Raw genomic sequence first — 16,199 nt, forward strand, 5'->3', positions numbered from 1 at the left:
ATGCAGCTTTCAACTAATGCATCAGAAAGATTGTCATACTCAAGGTCGAAATACCTGAAAAACAACTTTATCATAAGGACTGTTCAGCATGTTTTGCTCCAGCAGTCATGAATTGGTTATATTTCCCAGGCACACATTTTGTTGCAGGTGTCTCTTCCTCGGTGAATGTTGGTCCTTCCTTCTGACATGTCTGTCCCTACCTTCACCCCATCCTTCCTTCCAGATATAACTTAAACTTAACATTCTCCAGAAAACCTCTGAACACCTAGGTCCAATCAACCTCGCCCTTCCCCACACTGTGCCTCTTCTGTAGTATGAAAACTGTATGAAATGATACAGTTATACTATCACACAGAATTGTAAGCTCTTCATTCAACAGCAGCTTATTTTCAAATAATGAGCTCTTTTGGAGTTCTTTATTTGTGTTTTCTCCCCCATTCTTGTTCCCTGTGCCTAGCACAGGATAGGTGTTATAAATGTTTGTTGAATTCACTAATGAACAGGGGAGTTTATTTCAAACTCTTTTATAAGTTTTCAGGTAATCTTGCAAAAGCATCAAGGTGAGAGTAGGCAGAATTTGAATGTCAGTATTCTAATTAACTTGTAGAAGAGAAATGAAATACTGTAGTCAAATCTCTGGTGGCTTTGTATTCCTGATCCAACCCAGTCATGAAGAGGGAACACACAAAATGGACATTCTTTTTTTTTTTTTTTTTTCAAATACCTTGGAAATTAGCCCAAGAGCCAAATGTTTTATTTTAATGGTATGTTTCTTCTCCCATACCACAACTAGTAAACATTTCAGATCACACATACACACAATGTTTGTTTGTATTTACTATAATTCCCTATGCAACTCCAGATGCTTGGACAATCTAGGCATCTAATACATGTTTGATGAGTTAAGGAATAAATGAAAGAACACTTGAATAAAATGAGCTAAGATTCTGACATCCATTAGCAAGCTGTTACCAGTTTTCATCTTCTTGGTTGGAATGGAGTCCATCCATTTCGAGAGAGAGAGAATGGAAACTCTGCTCCAAATAACTGACCTGTTCAGTGATTTTGAATCAATACTTAAAATACAATCACTTGTAAAACATTTGGTACATTGAGGAGGTTCTTAACTCTAGGTCTGTCCCAACATTGCCATGTGAGATTAACTTTTTGGCCAATAAGATTGAGCTTGGTCCCTCCTACATTAATATAGTATATTCTGACTTCATGATACCTGAGTTTCTTCAGGTCTGATGTAGTCCAATAAGACTCTGACATGATTATACAGGAGGCTGGAAGGACAGTAGGTATACATCCCAGGCAGACTTCTACTTTTTTGTCTTTGATAGGCAGACATCATCTCAAATCCTTAATTTAAAGAAATAAATTTTGTGTCTTTAATTTTCAGGGAAAACTGTTGGGTTTGAGGGAGTCATCCTCTGTGCTCCAGGCAAAGCGCCTCTGGCTCCATACTTCTGTCCCTCTCCAGATTCAAAAGTCTGCAAGTAAGTGGAGAACTTCTTCTTAGAAGAAAGCTTCATTCAGCATTATTTTAAAGGAGAGCATGGCTCTTGGTGTAGGAGTGCTCAACGCTCTCACTCAACACTTCAAGTGGCTTATCAAATGTTTCTTCCAACATCTATTTATTTCCCTGATTGATGTCAGGGTGGCACGCCATGTCTGAACATATATTCATACAGCAGCTTATAACTCACCGTGCCTTCGTCTTCATTGTCTTCAGAGAAGCTCACGAGTCTTCGAAGGGCTGGTCAGACTGATTTCCGTTCATTCTTTAGCTAGGGAAATTGAGGCTTAGAACTTTCAAGATTTAGGAAAAGATCTGGGCACCTGGGTGGCTCGATAGTCAAGAGTCTACCTTCTGCTCAGGTCATGATTCCGGGATCCTGGGATGGTGCCCCATTCGGGCTCCCAGCTCAGTGGGGAGCCTGCTTCTTCCTCTCCCTCTTTCCCCCTGCTTGTACTCTCTCTGCCTGTCTGTCTGTCTGTCTGTCTCTCTCAAATGAAGAAATAAAATCTTAAAAAAAAAAGATTTTGGAAAGGATAGATAATGAAAATGGGAGGGATTGTGCCTTGAACCTGTTTGATTTCTAGGTCAAGTCTACTTGATTTCACCACAGTGCTCTAATGAGCATTTACGAAATGGTTTTGCTGGCTCGTGAATTCTTTCCTTCAACATATTTATGGAGCATCTCTTATTTGTAAGTATTGTCCCTGGTGTTGGTATTATAATAGTAAAACGTCATTGTTCTTTCCCTCACTGAGTTTATGGCAGGGAAGAAAAAGAGGCATTTGCAATACTTACTAACTCCAAAACGCAAGCAAACAAACACAGTCTCTAACTGGAAGGAATCATCTTGACTTTTGCCTCTGCTAGGATAAGCAAAAAAAGATGACCTTCCTCTATGACTTGCAGTCTGCTACTAAGTTGCACTTTTCTTTTCTGATTCAGTGACCAACTGGAGAAAATATAACACATTAGCTGTAACCTCACTGGACCGCCATCAAGTACAAATTAACCACATAGTAAATAAGTGTCAGGGCCTGGAAGTAAATCATTTTACAAGGAAACGTTGGCTTTTCTGCCTGGAAACTTTCATTTTTATAGGATTTTCAATAACAGAAGAACAGGATGCCTCTAGAATACCAAAAGTAAGGAAATCTGGATGCTTACCCAAAAATGCACCACCTGCAATGACTCTCTTTCAAGGCAGCTACTGATAAAAGATCATGCCTGCTTGATCAATGTTGCGTGGAGTTTCCTACACTTCTTTTCAATAGCTCTGGCTTCTCTCCTGTTGATAATTCTTAAACCAGTGCAATCCTTGCAATCCTTGGAAATACATGGGGGCATCAGGGAGTGGTGGTGAGCACTTCCTCTGAAGGAGAAGGAACTATTTAATGAGAGGGTAAGGAAGGAAAAAAAAAATTATTCTTTGGGTTGAGTAGTTGTGGTTTGCTATTTGCGGTGTTTTATTTTACTCCCCTGGAAGAGAGTCCAACACAGGAAGGCACAAGCTGGTCTGATGGACAAAAGTCCTTGTCAGACTTCTGTCAGAACTGAATATGAAGCATGAATGGAAGAATTTTTAGGTGATATGCTAAGAAAGATGCCCAAGAAAAGACTATAAAAGCAGTGGATTATCATCTCTTTGAACACAAAGAAATATACCCCAGGGGTCTCTGAGAGCCCCTGGGTTACTCCAGTGGTTGATTCCTCAGATATAAATACCTCTGTGATGCCAATTTTAGGGTATGTGCTGCCAAGGGGAGCACTGCCTTTCTGATTCCAAATGGACAAGGGTTCATCTTCACTGGGGTTTTGATTAGTGTAACTGACGTTCATCAACCTGCCTCTTTCTTCTGGGTTAAGAACTAGTGCATGTGGCTCCTGGGCACGCTGTGGAAGAGGCTAGCTGCCTTGATTTACTAGAAGTCTTAGGTCTGATTTTTCTCACAGTCATTTGGGCCATTTGTCCGGGGAGATAGCTTGGCACTTGGGGGACAGTAATGACAGTCTCGATTGCAGGAAGTTATGTTTGATGGACCGGTATCTGGTAGGACACTGGAGGCTAAAGCTGACGCTATCTGACTCCAGCTTGCTGGAGAGGTCTCTGTGGGCAGAAGGGCCAGTTTCAGGGTTTGGGTTGTAGACGGGATTTGCAGAGAGTTTCCAAGGTCATCCCAAGTTGCCCGAATGGTTATCCACACACTCTGCTCATAGAACTGAAGCTGAATACTTGAATAGATTCCCATCTCAGACTCTCAAAATTAGAAAGATCTGTAGTTGCCCATTACCTTCTGGACCAGACTTGATTACTATTTGAAATCAATGTGAACCATTTTCTTGAAGAACCAGAGAAAGAAAACCTAATATCACCATTAAGAAAACAGAAAGTGGATACTTTCCCATCCAAAAAGAGGAGTATAGTTGAGAAAATGACTGGAAGTTGAATTAAAATTTCTGAGAATCAGGAAAGATGAGGCATGCAGCAATCTATCATTTTTATGTTCCTTTTCTTAAAAAAAATGTTTGAAATGAAAACAAAAATGGATATTTGGGAGCTAAATCATGTATATTCCCATTATCTAAATTATTCTACTAGATATTTATTTTTCATAAAATATCAGTTATCGTCTTTTAAAATATCTTCAACGAGGAAAATGTCACTCAATAAATTTATTTTACATGGTTCTTAACAAACACTAATTGCATCCCTATTGTGTACAAGTGATTACACAAAGGCTGTGAGGATAAGTAAATGAGAAAGCCATCCCTTCTTGCAGAACTCTGTGATTGCGAAAAGTCAAACAACTCAGCCCTTAACCTCCAGGAGGAGTATGCCATGGGCTTGGCACACGGATGAAGGAGAAACTGAAGATACCTTGGGGTATTGGCTTGATATTTAAGAAAACATTTAAGATTACTCTTTTAATCAATAATCAGACCCACCTCATTGAAACCATACTACTTCAAGAGACCATATTTATCATTTAATTGGAGTTCTTACGAGAACATGTTTTTCCTTATGTCTTTGGTTTGCCAAATTCCTTTTGCGTGACTTTTCAATGGATGGTAGCTATTCTCTCTCAATGTGCCCACAGGGGGAAATATCATTCCTACACCTTTACTTTGTGTATATATATATATATATATATATATATATATATATATATATATTATTTTCCCTTTGTCCCAGGAGTAACGTGTTTATTTTAGAAATTCTGGATAATATAATAAAAAGTGAGAATTTGTACCTAAAAAGTCTTCCATGGTCACTGGCCCATTATCTGGTCTACGACGCAAGGGATCTCAGCTTTACAAAAAACTAAAAAAAAAAAAAAGTCTCCTTTTGGCAAGCCAGGAGCAGAGACAAGCTAGGGGATCTCAGAATTAAAAGGAAAAAAAAAAAAAAAGATGTTTCTGCAGTGATAGGCAGGCCAGACCAAACCCAGAGAAGTAAACATTATTTATTGGTTCGTGCTATCTATAAGCAAGCTAATAAAGGCAATTAGATATTTCTGGCACACAAAAGTTGAAATTATAACCCCAGAGGATATATAAAATCTCCACATAAAGCTCTTTTTTTTAAAAAAGTCTTTAATATAATTTAGGACTATTTTATTAACCACACACTAAGAAGTTCTTTGTGTGTTAATCAGCAGCTCTTATTGTGCTCATGTAAATAAACAGGCAAATAAAACACCAAATGAATCATAGTGATTCAGAAGATTGTTCAGTTAATAAGTGCTGTCAAATCCTTGCCTTAAGGCAAGAACTTGAACCCAAGTGAAACTAATACCTTGCCCTGCCCTCATTAGGAGTCAGGATAACCTTACATACTACGTGACGGTGAGATGGAAACCCTTGCATTCTGAATCAAACCAAAACAAAGTAAAGCAAACAAAATAAGCACACAGAAAAGGATCACTATGTCCATCACTAGTCCTCACATAAATGCAACCTCATGCCCTTTCCTATAAATTTCTATCTCCCTAATGAAAACAACTTTTCCCCTTGCAGATAGGACAATCATGCACAAATAATTGCTGGTTTTTCTCCATAAGAATAAATTCCATAATCTTTGGAATCCATGTAAGATCTTTTTTTCCTTTAAATTTTATCTGTAGGGAAACTGTCTGGCATCTTTCATGTTGCAATCACAAAATTAAAACCAGTTTTGAGAAGTGGAAAAGTATTCAGATATGATGGACAAAAAAAAAAAAAAAAAAGTCCAGCTTAGGACCCAAAGTCATTTATTCATCTGATATATGTTTATTGAGCAGCTTTTATGTACCAGGCCCTAGGGATGAATCTGTAAACAAAAAGTGAACCAACCATGAGGAAGTCTAAGGAGATAAAGTGGAAGCATGGTGGCATCTCAAAACAGAAGGTTAGGAAACATCTCAGATAAAGTGAGCTCTAAATAGAGATATAAATAAAATGAAAAAGTTAGACGAGCAGAAACATAGGGAGGAGATGTCTAGGATGGTGAAGTGAACATCCAGATCCCTGAGGACTTTGCCATGTTGAAGGAAAAGGATGGAGAACAGCATGGCCAGACCAGAATGAGTTCCAATTGGTCTAAGTTGACATGAGGCCAGACAGGCAAGAAGGGCCACACAGATCACATAGAGCTCTGCAGGTCATGGACATGATTTTAGATTTTCTTCAACTGTAACAAGGCACACATACCAGAGCTAGTGCTTTTTTCCAATGATGACAAACTGATTAGTTAATTAATGCCCCAGAGTGCTTATGTCTTGATAAACTCTGAACTATATTCTATATACTCTTCCCAATTCAATCCTCGCAGGATTGAGTTCCAATTGTCCACAGTGATAAATGTCTACATAACTCACCTGATTGTCGTTTCTTCCCCTTCCCTATTTACTCCCATATTTCCTCAAATGAGTTTCCTGGGATCTCTTGCCAACTCAGTGCTGTGCACTACTATCCTTGCCTCAAAATCTTCTTTTGGTGGAACTCAAATTAGGATGGAAAGTTATTCCTCTCATCACTGCCAAGCTAAAAGCCATGCCTTGAGGCTCAACTTAACATGGTTTTTCAAAGCAAGGCCAGAATGTCCCTGTTTGTGCCTTTGCAAACTCTATTCTTTCTGCCTCGCTTTTCTTTCCCCATTTTAATCCAACTAGAAGCATCATCTTTTAGATCAACCCAAGCATCACCTACTCCTTTTTTTTTTTTTTTCTTTTGCCCCTTCCTGGGCAGTGTTACTGTTTCCAACTCTTTCTCCTTGCTTTCAAAAGAGAAAACACACACACATATGCATACAAACAAAGCCAAGTGATGAGTAGAATTATGATGCAAAATTAATAACATAATTGAAAAATGATCTTTCTTCTGTTGTCACTCCAGGAAAATACTTGTTCCTTTTAAATACACAGAGAGGCAAAGAAACATGGACACCTACCATTTTCTCTGTGCTCTCTCTTTTATGGTTCCCACATATTTTCTGAAATCAGTATTCCTGGTACTGGTTACATTTTTAACATGGCTTTGACTAAATTTCATGAATGGTTTGCAAATTCCTCTCACTAGACAACACATCACAAAGCGCAAAAGCATATGTATAAACACCAACAGGATATGAAGGGGAAGGATGATACTAGAGGTTGCTGAGGACCAACATAATTGTCTGCATAATTATCTTCAGTTTTTCCTTGGAAGGCCATGTTCAGGATGAGCTGAGGGAGAGCAATGAATAGATTCAGGATTATGGCTTGGTTTCTAACTTTTTATTATACATATATCATTTAGGAGGGAAAATAATACATATTTCTAAGACCTTAGACTAGACCAAACTCTAATACTAGTACTACTAAAGAGGCAATAAGCAGGGTAGCCTGGGTGGCTCAGTCAATTGGGCAACTGTCTTTGGCTTGGGTTGTGATCCCAAGGTCCTGGAATTTATCCCCGCATCGGGTTCCCTGCTAAGTGGGGAGCCTGCTTCTCCTTCTGCCTTTCCCACTACTAGTGCTTTCTCTCTCTCTCTTTCAAATAAATAAATAAAAATTTTTTAAAAGAGGCAATAAGGATTACTTATATAAATAGATTTGTATATTTAGTAGTAGCATCCATCCATTCTACCTCTGGGTCCTAAAGGAGCCACCACGGGAAAGCCTCATCCCCTTTGTTAGCCTGATCTTTAAGATATTACTCCAGTTTTTGCTTATTTATAGCTCCAAGTTACAAGAATCATGCATGAATGCTATTCTTAAATCTTAGAGCTATATTGAGAAGATTTTGTTAGGGTAATGATATAGTATGCTAATGCCTTAATTTCCCCTGCCATAGAGCTCACCTGTTAAAGCGAGTGAATTTGCTGGGAATTCGGGAATGACATCTGTGAATTCCATAAAGCACAAGCTTTCAACACTTATATACAAAGGTCAGCTGCAGATTCATGTGTGATGGAGAGGTGGAGCAGCCTTCCTCTGTGTTCCCAAGGTCACGGTCAATTTGGGCTGCCTGTCTGCCCTCTCCATGTCAGCAGAGTGGCTGTGACCATGGCAAAACAAAGCAGTCCACAGATCAGCCCTCACTCACTTCCCCAGTGATGTATACCGGGCCTTCTAATGGGTGTTTCAGTTCAGCTCCTCTCCCGGCCACACGAGATTAGCCTGGGCAGGAGACAGCGAGAAAAGGAAGAAAATGACTAGCTTTTATTTCCTGGAGCTCTGAGTTGTCCTTCCTGCTGGAGAAATGGGGGTTCCCCATACTAGAAAAAAGCCCTATGTAAATATATAAGCATTCAGAGGAATTGAGACTGATTTGTTTTACAAAATGGTTCCCAGAAGTTTCCCATTAAATAACCAGTGGAGAAATAGTCAGATTAGTTTATTGGATACTTATAAGTAAGGCAGAGGATAATTTATAATTTATAAGCTTTCTCTACATATCAAAAATGGAGGTAAAAAATGGAAATATGACTTGATCATGTAGGCATATTTAATAATTGGCTTAATATTCAACATAAACTAAACTAGACTTTCTAGAATGTGTTCTTTCTTAGCATGAATTTTTATGGAAAAAAATATACACACACACAGAGATCGAAAAGAAAAAAATCTGGAAAAAGTATCATCAGAGTCCAGTTTTTGTGATTCTTTTAATTTTAAATAGTCACTTAGAATAACATTACTACACTTCTTCTTCTTTTTCCTGTTCTCATGACTGATTTATCCATTAGGAGAAATGCCAATCAAAGAATTCAAATCCCATTTTTCCATTTCTGAAACAGTATTATACACTATTTCTCTAACATGAGGCATGAGATGAATATTGGTCACATGCCATGAATTTTTCGCCTAATTCCAGCACACTGTCTTGCACAGACAGAACCCCCAACTTCATCCCCTACCGGAAAGTCAACCTTGAATCCAGGTTCACTGAGGCGCTGATCCTAACGGGACGTTGCCCGTGAGAGCTAAGTGTTCTTATTTTGGAGAAGAGCAACACGGTGGCCAAAAACATGGATCCACATTCTCTTTCGCTCGAATCTCTTCACCCAGGTAAGGTCTATTCACTCCCTCATCTTTAAAATGGTAGCTCAAGGGGCACCTGGGTGGCTCAGTGTGTTAAAGATTCTGCCTTCGGCTCAGGTCATGATCTCAGGGTCCTGGGATGGAGCCCCGCATCGGGCTCTCTGCTCAGTGGGGAACCTGCTTCCTCCTCTCTCTGCCTGTCTCTCTGCCTACTTGTGACCTCTCTCTCTGTCAAATAAATAAAATCTTAAAAAAAAAAAAAAGTAGCTCAAACATCACTATAATAGTAAGTCTCTTTGTGACCACACAACCTACAATCTCTTTACCTATAGCACTCCCCATCTTACTCTTGTTCATCTTTCACGGCACTATCCATTTACTTAATCATTTTTTTAATCTTTTCTTCACCCCCCACGAAAAGGTAAGTTTCACAAGGACAGTCATGTTTATAGTCTTCGTTGCTATTTTCCTGGCACCCAAAGAGGGTGTAGCTCATAAGAGGCACTCAACACAATGTTGTAAATGGGTGAAAATGAATATAAATGGATGAAAATTGCCATTATTACTGTTTTATATATGGAAAAAAATAACAGTGGGGCTTGGAAAGGACAACTAATTTGTCAGGGGTATGGCTGGTCAAGGGCGGAGCCGTTCTGAGGCCCCAGTCTGTCTGACCCCAGGCAAGGCCTTCCTCATCACACTGTGTTGTTTCACAAGTGTTTTGCTGACCGTCATCTCTCCACTTGCTCAGTGAACATTGCCTTTTTAATGAAGATCCATTCTTTGGGCTTTTGGTTCCATCTCTCTCTCTCTCTTTTTTTTTCTTTTAATATTTGACAGACAGAGATCACAAGTAAGCAGAGAGACCGGCAGAGAGAGAGAGGAAGCAGGCTCCCCACTGAGCAGAGAGCCCGATGCGGGGCTCGATCCCAGCACCCTGGGATCATGACCTGAGCTGAAGGCAGAGGCTTAACCCACTGAGCCACCCAGGCGCCCCCATATCTCTTTTTTATTAGTGGCCTAATTGACAAAACCAGGTGTGCACTAGGTTTATAATCTTGTGAAAAAAACGGTTAGTTTGTGTTGGTTTGTTTTAATCTTACATTCACATCGTGCCGACCCAGCAAGCCAATTATATTTTGCATTATTTTGGAAACCTCTGCATAATCCATATGGAAACTCAATACAAATGTTCTGGTTATTTTACATGGGGTTTCAATAATATTTGATGACTAGGGAGTCCATAGGGCATTTTCAAAAATAAGTAATGGGAAGTTGGGCTGAGTTAAGAGAGACACAGTTGCAGCCCCTCCCCCACAACGCTCAATCACTACAAGCTGGGTAAGAAAGCGGATATAATTGGTTCAAGAATATGGTAACTCATTTCATAAATATCATACAAATCACAAATATTTAAAAATAAAAGTTCCCCAAGTTCTCCATCTATAGAACAAACCACTATTCCACCTAACCCAGCTGGGGAATTCTTTTGCTCCGAGGAGAGTTACCCACTAAAAATAAGCCCATTTCTTCCTGCTCTTATCTTTAAAGCTTCTCATGAACTAGTCCCAACCTGGATCGACAAAATTCCTGACCCTCGAGGATGAAGAGATTCTTTCTTTCCCATTCCTACCCCTGTTTCTGGAGTCAATGAGCCCACCTCCCACACATTTTCGAAACTACAAAATTCATCTCCTGTCCTGTGGTAACAAAAGGGCCCTGTGAAGACACAGGAGCTTTGACAAAGGGTCTCTTCTGGTCATTTCATTTCCAAGAATAATACGCACTTCCTGACCGATGTTCTTACTCTTGTTAATGTAGTTCTTGATCATCAGTGTCTCTGAGTCACTGAAAGGTGGGAAGTAAAAATTCAAATAAAATTTAAAAATTAAGAATTCAAATTGGAACATGTACACAAATTCACAGCAATATATGACAACTTATCAAGTTCAGAGTTTTAGTGGATGGATGTTTCATCCATCTTAACATGAATATAAACTTTGAAAACTGCCTAAAAACCACTTTCTCCAAGAAACTAAAATCAGATTTGTGTGCAGTGTGTATATGTGTGGTCTTAAATTTTGAAAAGTCTGGGACCTTAATTTATGAGTAGCTTAGCAACTTAGATATTGCTGTGAATTAGCTGGCGATCAGGGAAGAGAGGAGGCAGAAATACAGAACAGACATGTCACAATCACACCTCTTTCATGCCTAAGCTCTAAAATGGAGATTTAATAATAATTAAAGGATTGTTGTAACTGTTTTGTGAATAATTATAGATTATATTTTTCTGGAGTATAGAAAATAAAACTATGAGGTATTGTTTAAAAAACCAGGAGCTGATTGCAGTTTTAGGACAAAGAGTCCTGTTGTGACATTTTTTTCTGAAAAGGAAAATTATTTAAACATGTAATTGCAATTCATGTGAAATTTATTAGAAAACTCAATCGCTGCACACTTTATGAATGAGGAAATATACTGCCTATAGAGTTTGTATAAAAAACTCTGCAGCATTGCTAAATAATTGTATCACAGATAAAATACCTATTGCATTTTTTTATATGATGCACTGTCTTCCTAAGATATTTTACATTTTTTACCATTATACATTTGTACTTACTAGTACTAGTATTTATGGAAAAATGTTGTGCGTATCAGTGAAATGGTTATAATCATGAAATTACACAAAAGAAGGACGAAGCTCTTGACCTATATAAACCACAAATGATATATTCAATGTCTGATAACAGAGAGTGGCTATACCCAAGTGTTACTATAATCTGGGACAAATTTCTGAGGGAGTTAGATATATTTTAAAGTTCATTTTATTTTATATGTATATATATATATACACACACACACACACATATATACACACACATATATGAAATATAATTATATATGTAAATATATTATATATCTGTTTAATATATAGATCTGTTTAATATATAATAGATAAATAGATAGATGTCTAACCTCCTCTATGGAAAGATGAAGGGCAGATTTCTATTCTTCTTTAAGTAATAAAAATGATGGGAACACTCCTATCTTCAACTTGTCTTTATTAAACTGTTACAGAACAACTCTTAAGTAGAACAAAAGAGATAAGTACGATCACTATGAAGTTGCAGGGATCCTTGAAGACTAAGAGTGGAATTCATGAATTAGGTATATGCTGCTTTAAAATTCTGTTGTTTTTAAAATTTGATTAAGGATGAAAGAAGAAACATTGAAATCTTAGATTTTTTTCCCTAACTGAGGTTGTCTTTAAATCCACAACCAACAAATTACTGTGAGCTTCCCACTGTGGCTGTTAATAACTGTTACAGTTAAATCTTCGACACATGATCCTGGCCTTATCTTACATTTGGATCTGTTCACCTTTTCAAAGTCACTCATTATGAGATTGACAAAGAGCCCAGTTGTCTCGAATTCCCAATGTTTACTATAAACACAGGAAATTCGTAATTCTCAGAATTAAGCCTAACGCAGAACCTGTTTCCATGGAATGAATTCTGCCATTTCCCAATGAACCCAAGTGAAAAATACTTGAAAGAACATGTACACTGATGAATATCTCATTGATTCAGGCCCCAACTCATTTAGAATCTGCAGTCATTTAAACATGTGTGAAACACCTCTTTTTCTCTACCCACAAAGAAAAAAATCTAATAAGCCAATCGGGAGTGCAAATAGAAGTTCTAGAGAGATAGCTGACATACAAGAACTGACCGCCTGTTGTTAGCATTTTTTGGAGATCTGTGTTGTTCATTGGTGGATTATTATTTCAACTTAATTGTCATCACATACTAGGTGGTTATTATGTGAGTAATCCAAAAGCTTCTGAAGGACAAAACAATATAAGTATTTACTGTTCCATACCTATATGCAAACCAACTTGTAGAGCACCTTTCATTAAATTTTAGCCAAAATACCGCAAATGGAAGCCTGAGGGGCCAAGTGGTAGGACAGTTTCTGGGGTAGATCTTCCCTTGACCATCAGGAGCCTGAAAAAAAAAGCTATTGGTTTGGCTCACTTCCTGCCTGAACTTCTGGGGTTGGTACTGAGGTAGAGGCTATGAAGACTTCCTCTAAAAGAGAAACAGACATATAAATGCTAAGATACACTTTGTGCTTTCATATTGGTTTACTTATAATCTTCCAACAAACACAAGAGGTATCTCTGGTTATTTCCACGAAATATCTAAATAACTCAAGACTCAAAAAGGCTAAGCAAATATCCCAAGTTTGAAAAGCTGGTCGGTGGTGAATGTCTTCCGTGGTTCTCCAAGATATGTGCATTTTACATCCTATCACATCAGAGGTGCTGTTAACTGACTAAGGGCTGCAGTGGGTGGCTCTTCACACAGACCTTCAGCACGACACTTACCACATTTTGTCATTTATCACAGTGGTTTGCATATTCATTCCCTGCACTAACATACAACTTCTTGATGCGCAGCAGACCTCTTCTTTGTGTTGCTATCCGGAGAAACCAACATGTGTCTTAGCCCCTCGTGTGACTCAATACATTTTTATTAAATGAATATACTCAGAATTAGAGGAACAAGCCCAGAAAAAACCAATCTTCCCTTTTCTGGGAGTGGTGTGGTACCAGAAAATGGGTTACATTAGCAATACTTATTTAAATAGAAGAGCAAAAAAATGGAAAGTATTTTAATGCTCCTGATATTACTTGCATGAAAGAGAAGACATCCTGTGGGTACCATACAGAGCGTGGTAGGGAATTCCAGGAATGGCCCCCCCAGATGTAAAGCCTTCATCCCTTGGATCTATAAATAGGATGAGATCTCTTTCTGGGGTGTATGATATGTTATATAGCAGAGCTGACCTGAAGATGGGGGTGGGTCTAATCTAATCATACAAGCCGCTTTAAAACCAGAGAATTTTCTCTGACTGGTGGTGGGATGAGAATCAGAGGGATTCAAAACTTGAGAAGAATTTGCCTCACCGTGCTGGTATGAGGAGAGAGAGCGTGCAACAAGAGAAAGAATGTGAGTGACTTTAAAAAACTGAGAGAGAAACCTGGCGATTCACAGACCTGTACCCCTGGGGATAAAAATACATTATATGTTCATAAAAAAATGAAATAAAAAAAAGAAATAAAAAAAAAGAAAAAAAAAACTGAGAGAGAAAACAAAAAAACAAAAAACAGAGAGGCCTGAAGCTGACAGTCAGGAAGGGAATAGACTCAAGTCTCCTAGCTACAGAGCTGTTGGCTGAATTCTGTCAACAACAGGAATACAATTGGAGGAGGACCCCACACCCCAGATGAGAATACAGTCAGCCAACATCCTGGCCTCAGCTCTGCAAGATACCAGAGAATCCTACGGAACTGTGAGCTAATCAGTGGGCATGTTTTAGACCCCTAAATTTGTGACAATTCATTACACAACAGTAAAAAGCAGATATAGAGGATGACAGACTTGTTTTTGTAAAAACTAACTGTAAAATAAATGATACTTGCTCCCCTCTGTGAAGAAATTGTAATGAAACCTTTCAAATGAAAAGTAAGTTCAGGGAACAATCCCCATCTGTTTCAAGGGGTTCAGCAGGAAAGACCTTCATTATCCAATTATAAATTTACATGATGCATCTATAGTTACTTTCTACCATGTGACAATGGATGTCTGCTCTCAGAAAGTAATGTATTCATGGGCTTCTGAGTGGCATCCATATTAAAGAGACAAAAGCCCTTTTGCAGGGGGAGGGGGGCATATTTTAATGATGTTTGAAAGAAGCTAAGGCCTTTTTTGTGGCCTTCTTCAACTTCCCCCAAAGCTTGCCTCAGACTCTGTCACATTGAGAAAATATATGTGACTTTCTTTTATTCTTTCATGTGTTTTGAGTTTAATAACATATGCTGTTTATATTTGGTTTCTATAGAGAAGTTCCTTTTTGTCTTGTAAACAGTTGCAAAGATTTACCTAGAGCCCTGTGGGTTTGCTCTTTCTTCCTTTCTTCTCCCATCCCCTCTGGAAAGTCTGAATGGTTCCAGGGATTAGCAGCCGCTTAACTCCAGTCATGATTTGTAATAGATAAAGGCAGTTATTGTTCATGCTGGCTCTTCCGGAGAGTGTGAAATTAACCAGTGGTCTTGGTCTTTCCTCACAGTCTATATCTTAATAATCACTCCTATTTGCGTTTCATTGACTTGTCAGAAAGTACCCATAAATGAATCGTCAGTGTGAAATGCGGCCCAGAGTTCAACTCATTCTCCTTCCAAATGAGTTAAATACTTCTGGAAAGGATAATCGACTCCTTTCTCTTATGTGCGTAACACATGACAGATACTGAACTAGTCAAATAACACATGCTGGGTTTTGTGGTCATTACTGGTCCCATCTTTCAGGTGAGGGCACTGACAAAGAAATGGAAAGACTTGCCATAAATGTATGGATACTAAGTAGAGGGTCCGCGTGGAGTTTAATCCAAGATGACTCGACGTCCCACACTTAGAGATATGTGTCAGTCTTCTTAAGTTACCACAAGACTCCTACGTTTTGTCTCCCAGATAATACTCGGTCCTTGACTCCAACACCTTAAAATCTACAGTGAGGACGCAATATAGTTCTCTTGATCTCAACCACATATATGTTAACAATAAAACTATGAACTCATCTGGACACTTTTATGTTTTTAACCAAAGCCTCTTCTTAGAAATGATATGTTCTATCATCCCCTGGGGGGATGTGGATGTAGATCTGCGCTGCTCAATAGACTATTTTTGTTTAAATTTCTTAAAACTGAATAAAAATAAAAATTCAGCTTCTCACACTGGCCACTTTTCTTTTTTTTTTTTTTAAAGATTTTATTTATTTATTTGACAGACAGAGATCACAAGTAGGCAGAGAGGCAGGCAGAGAGAGAGAGAGAGGAGGAAGCGATGTGGGGCTCGATCCCAGGACCCTGGGATCATGACCTGAGCCGAAGGCAGAGGCTTTAACCCACTGAGCCACCCAGGCGCCCCAACACTGGCCACTTTTCAAAGGCTCAGTAGCCACCTATGCTGGACACCATGTTGAATAGCACAGATGTACAGAACATTTCCGTCATTGCAAAGCGTTCAGCTGGACAACACTGTGAGAAGACCATGGTAACGTTAGTGAAGTCCTCAGCTTCTTGCTGGGAATGCACTGCAAATAAAAACAAAA

The sequence above is a fragment of the Meles meles genome, chromosome 1, assembly GCF_922984935.1.
Source record: "Meles meles chromosome 1, mMelMel3.1 paternal haplotype, whole genome shotgun sequence".
NCBI classification, from domain to species: domain Eukaryota; kingdom Metazoa; phylum Chordata; class Mammalia; order Carnivora; family Mustelidae; genus Meles; species Meles meles.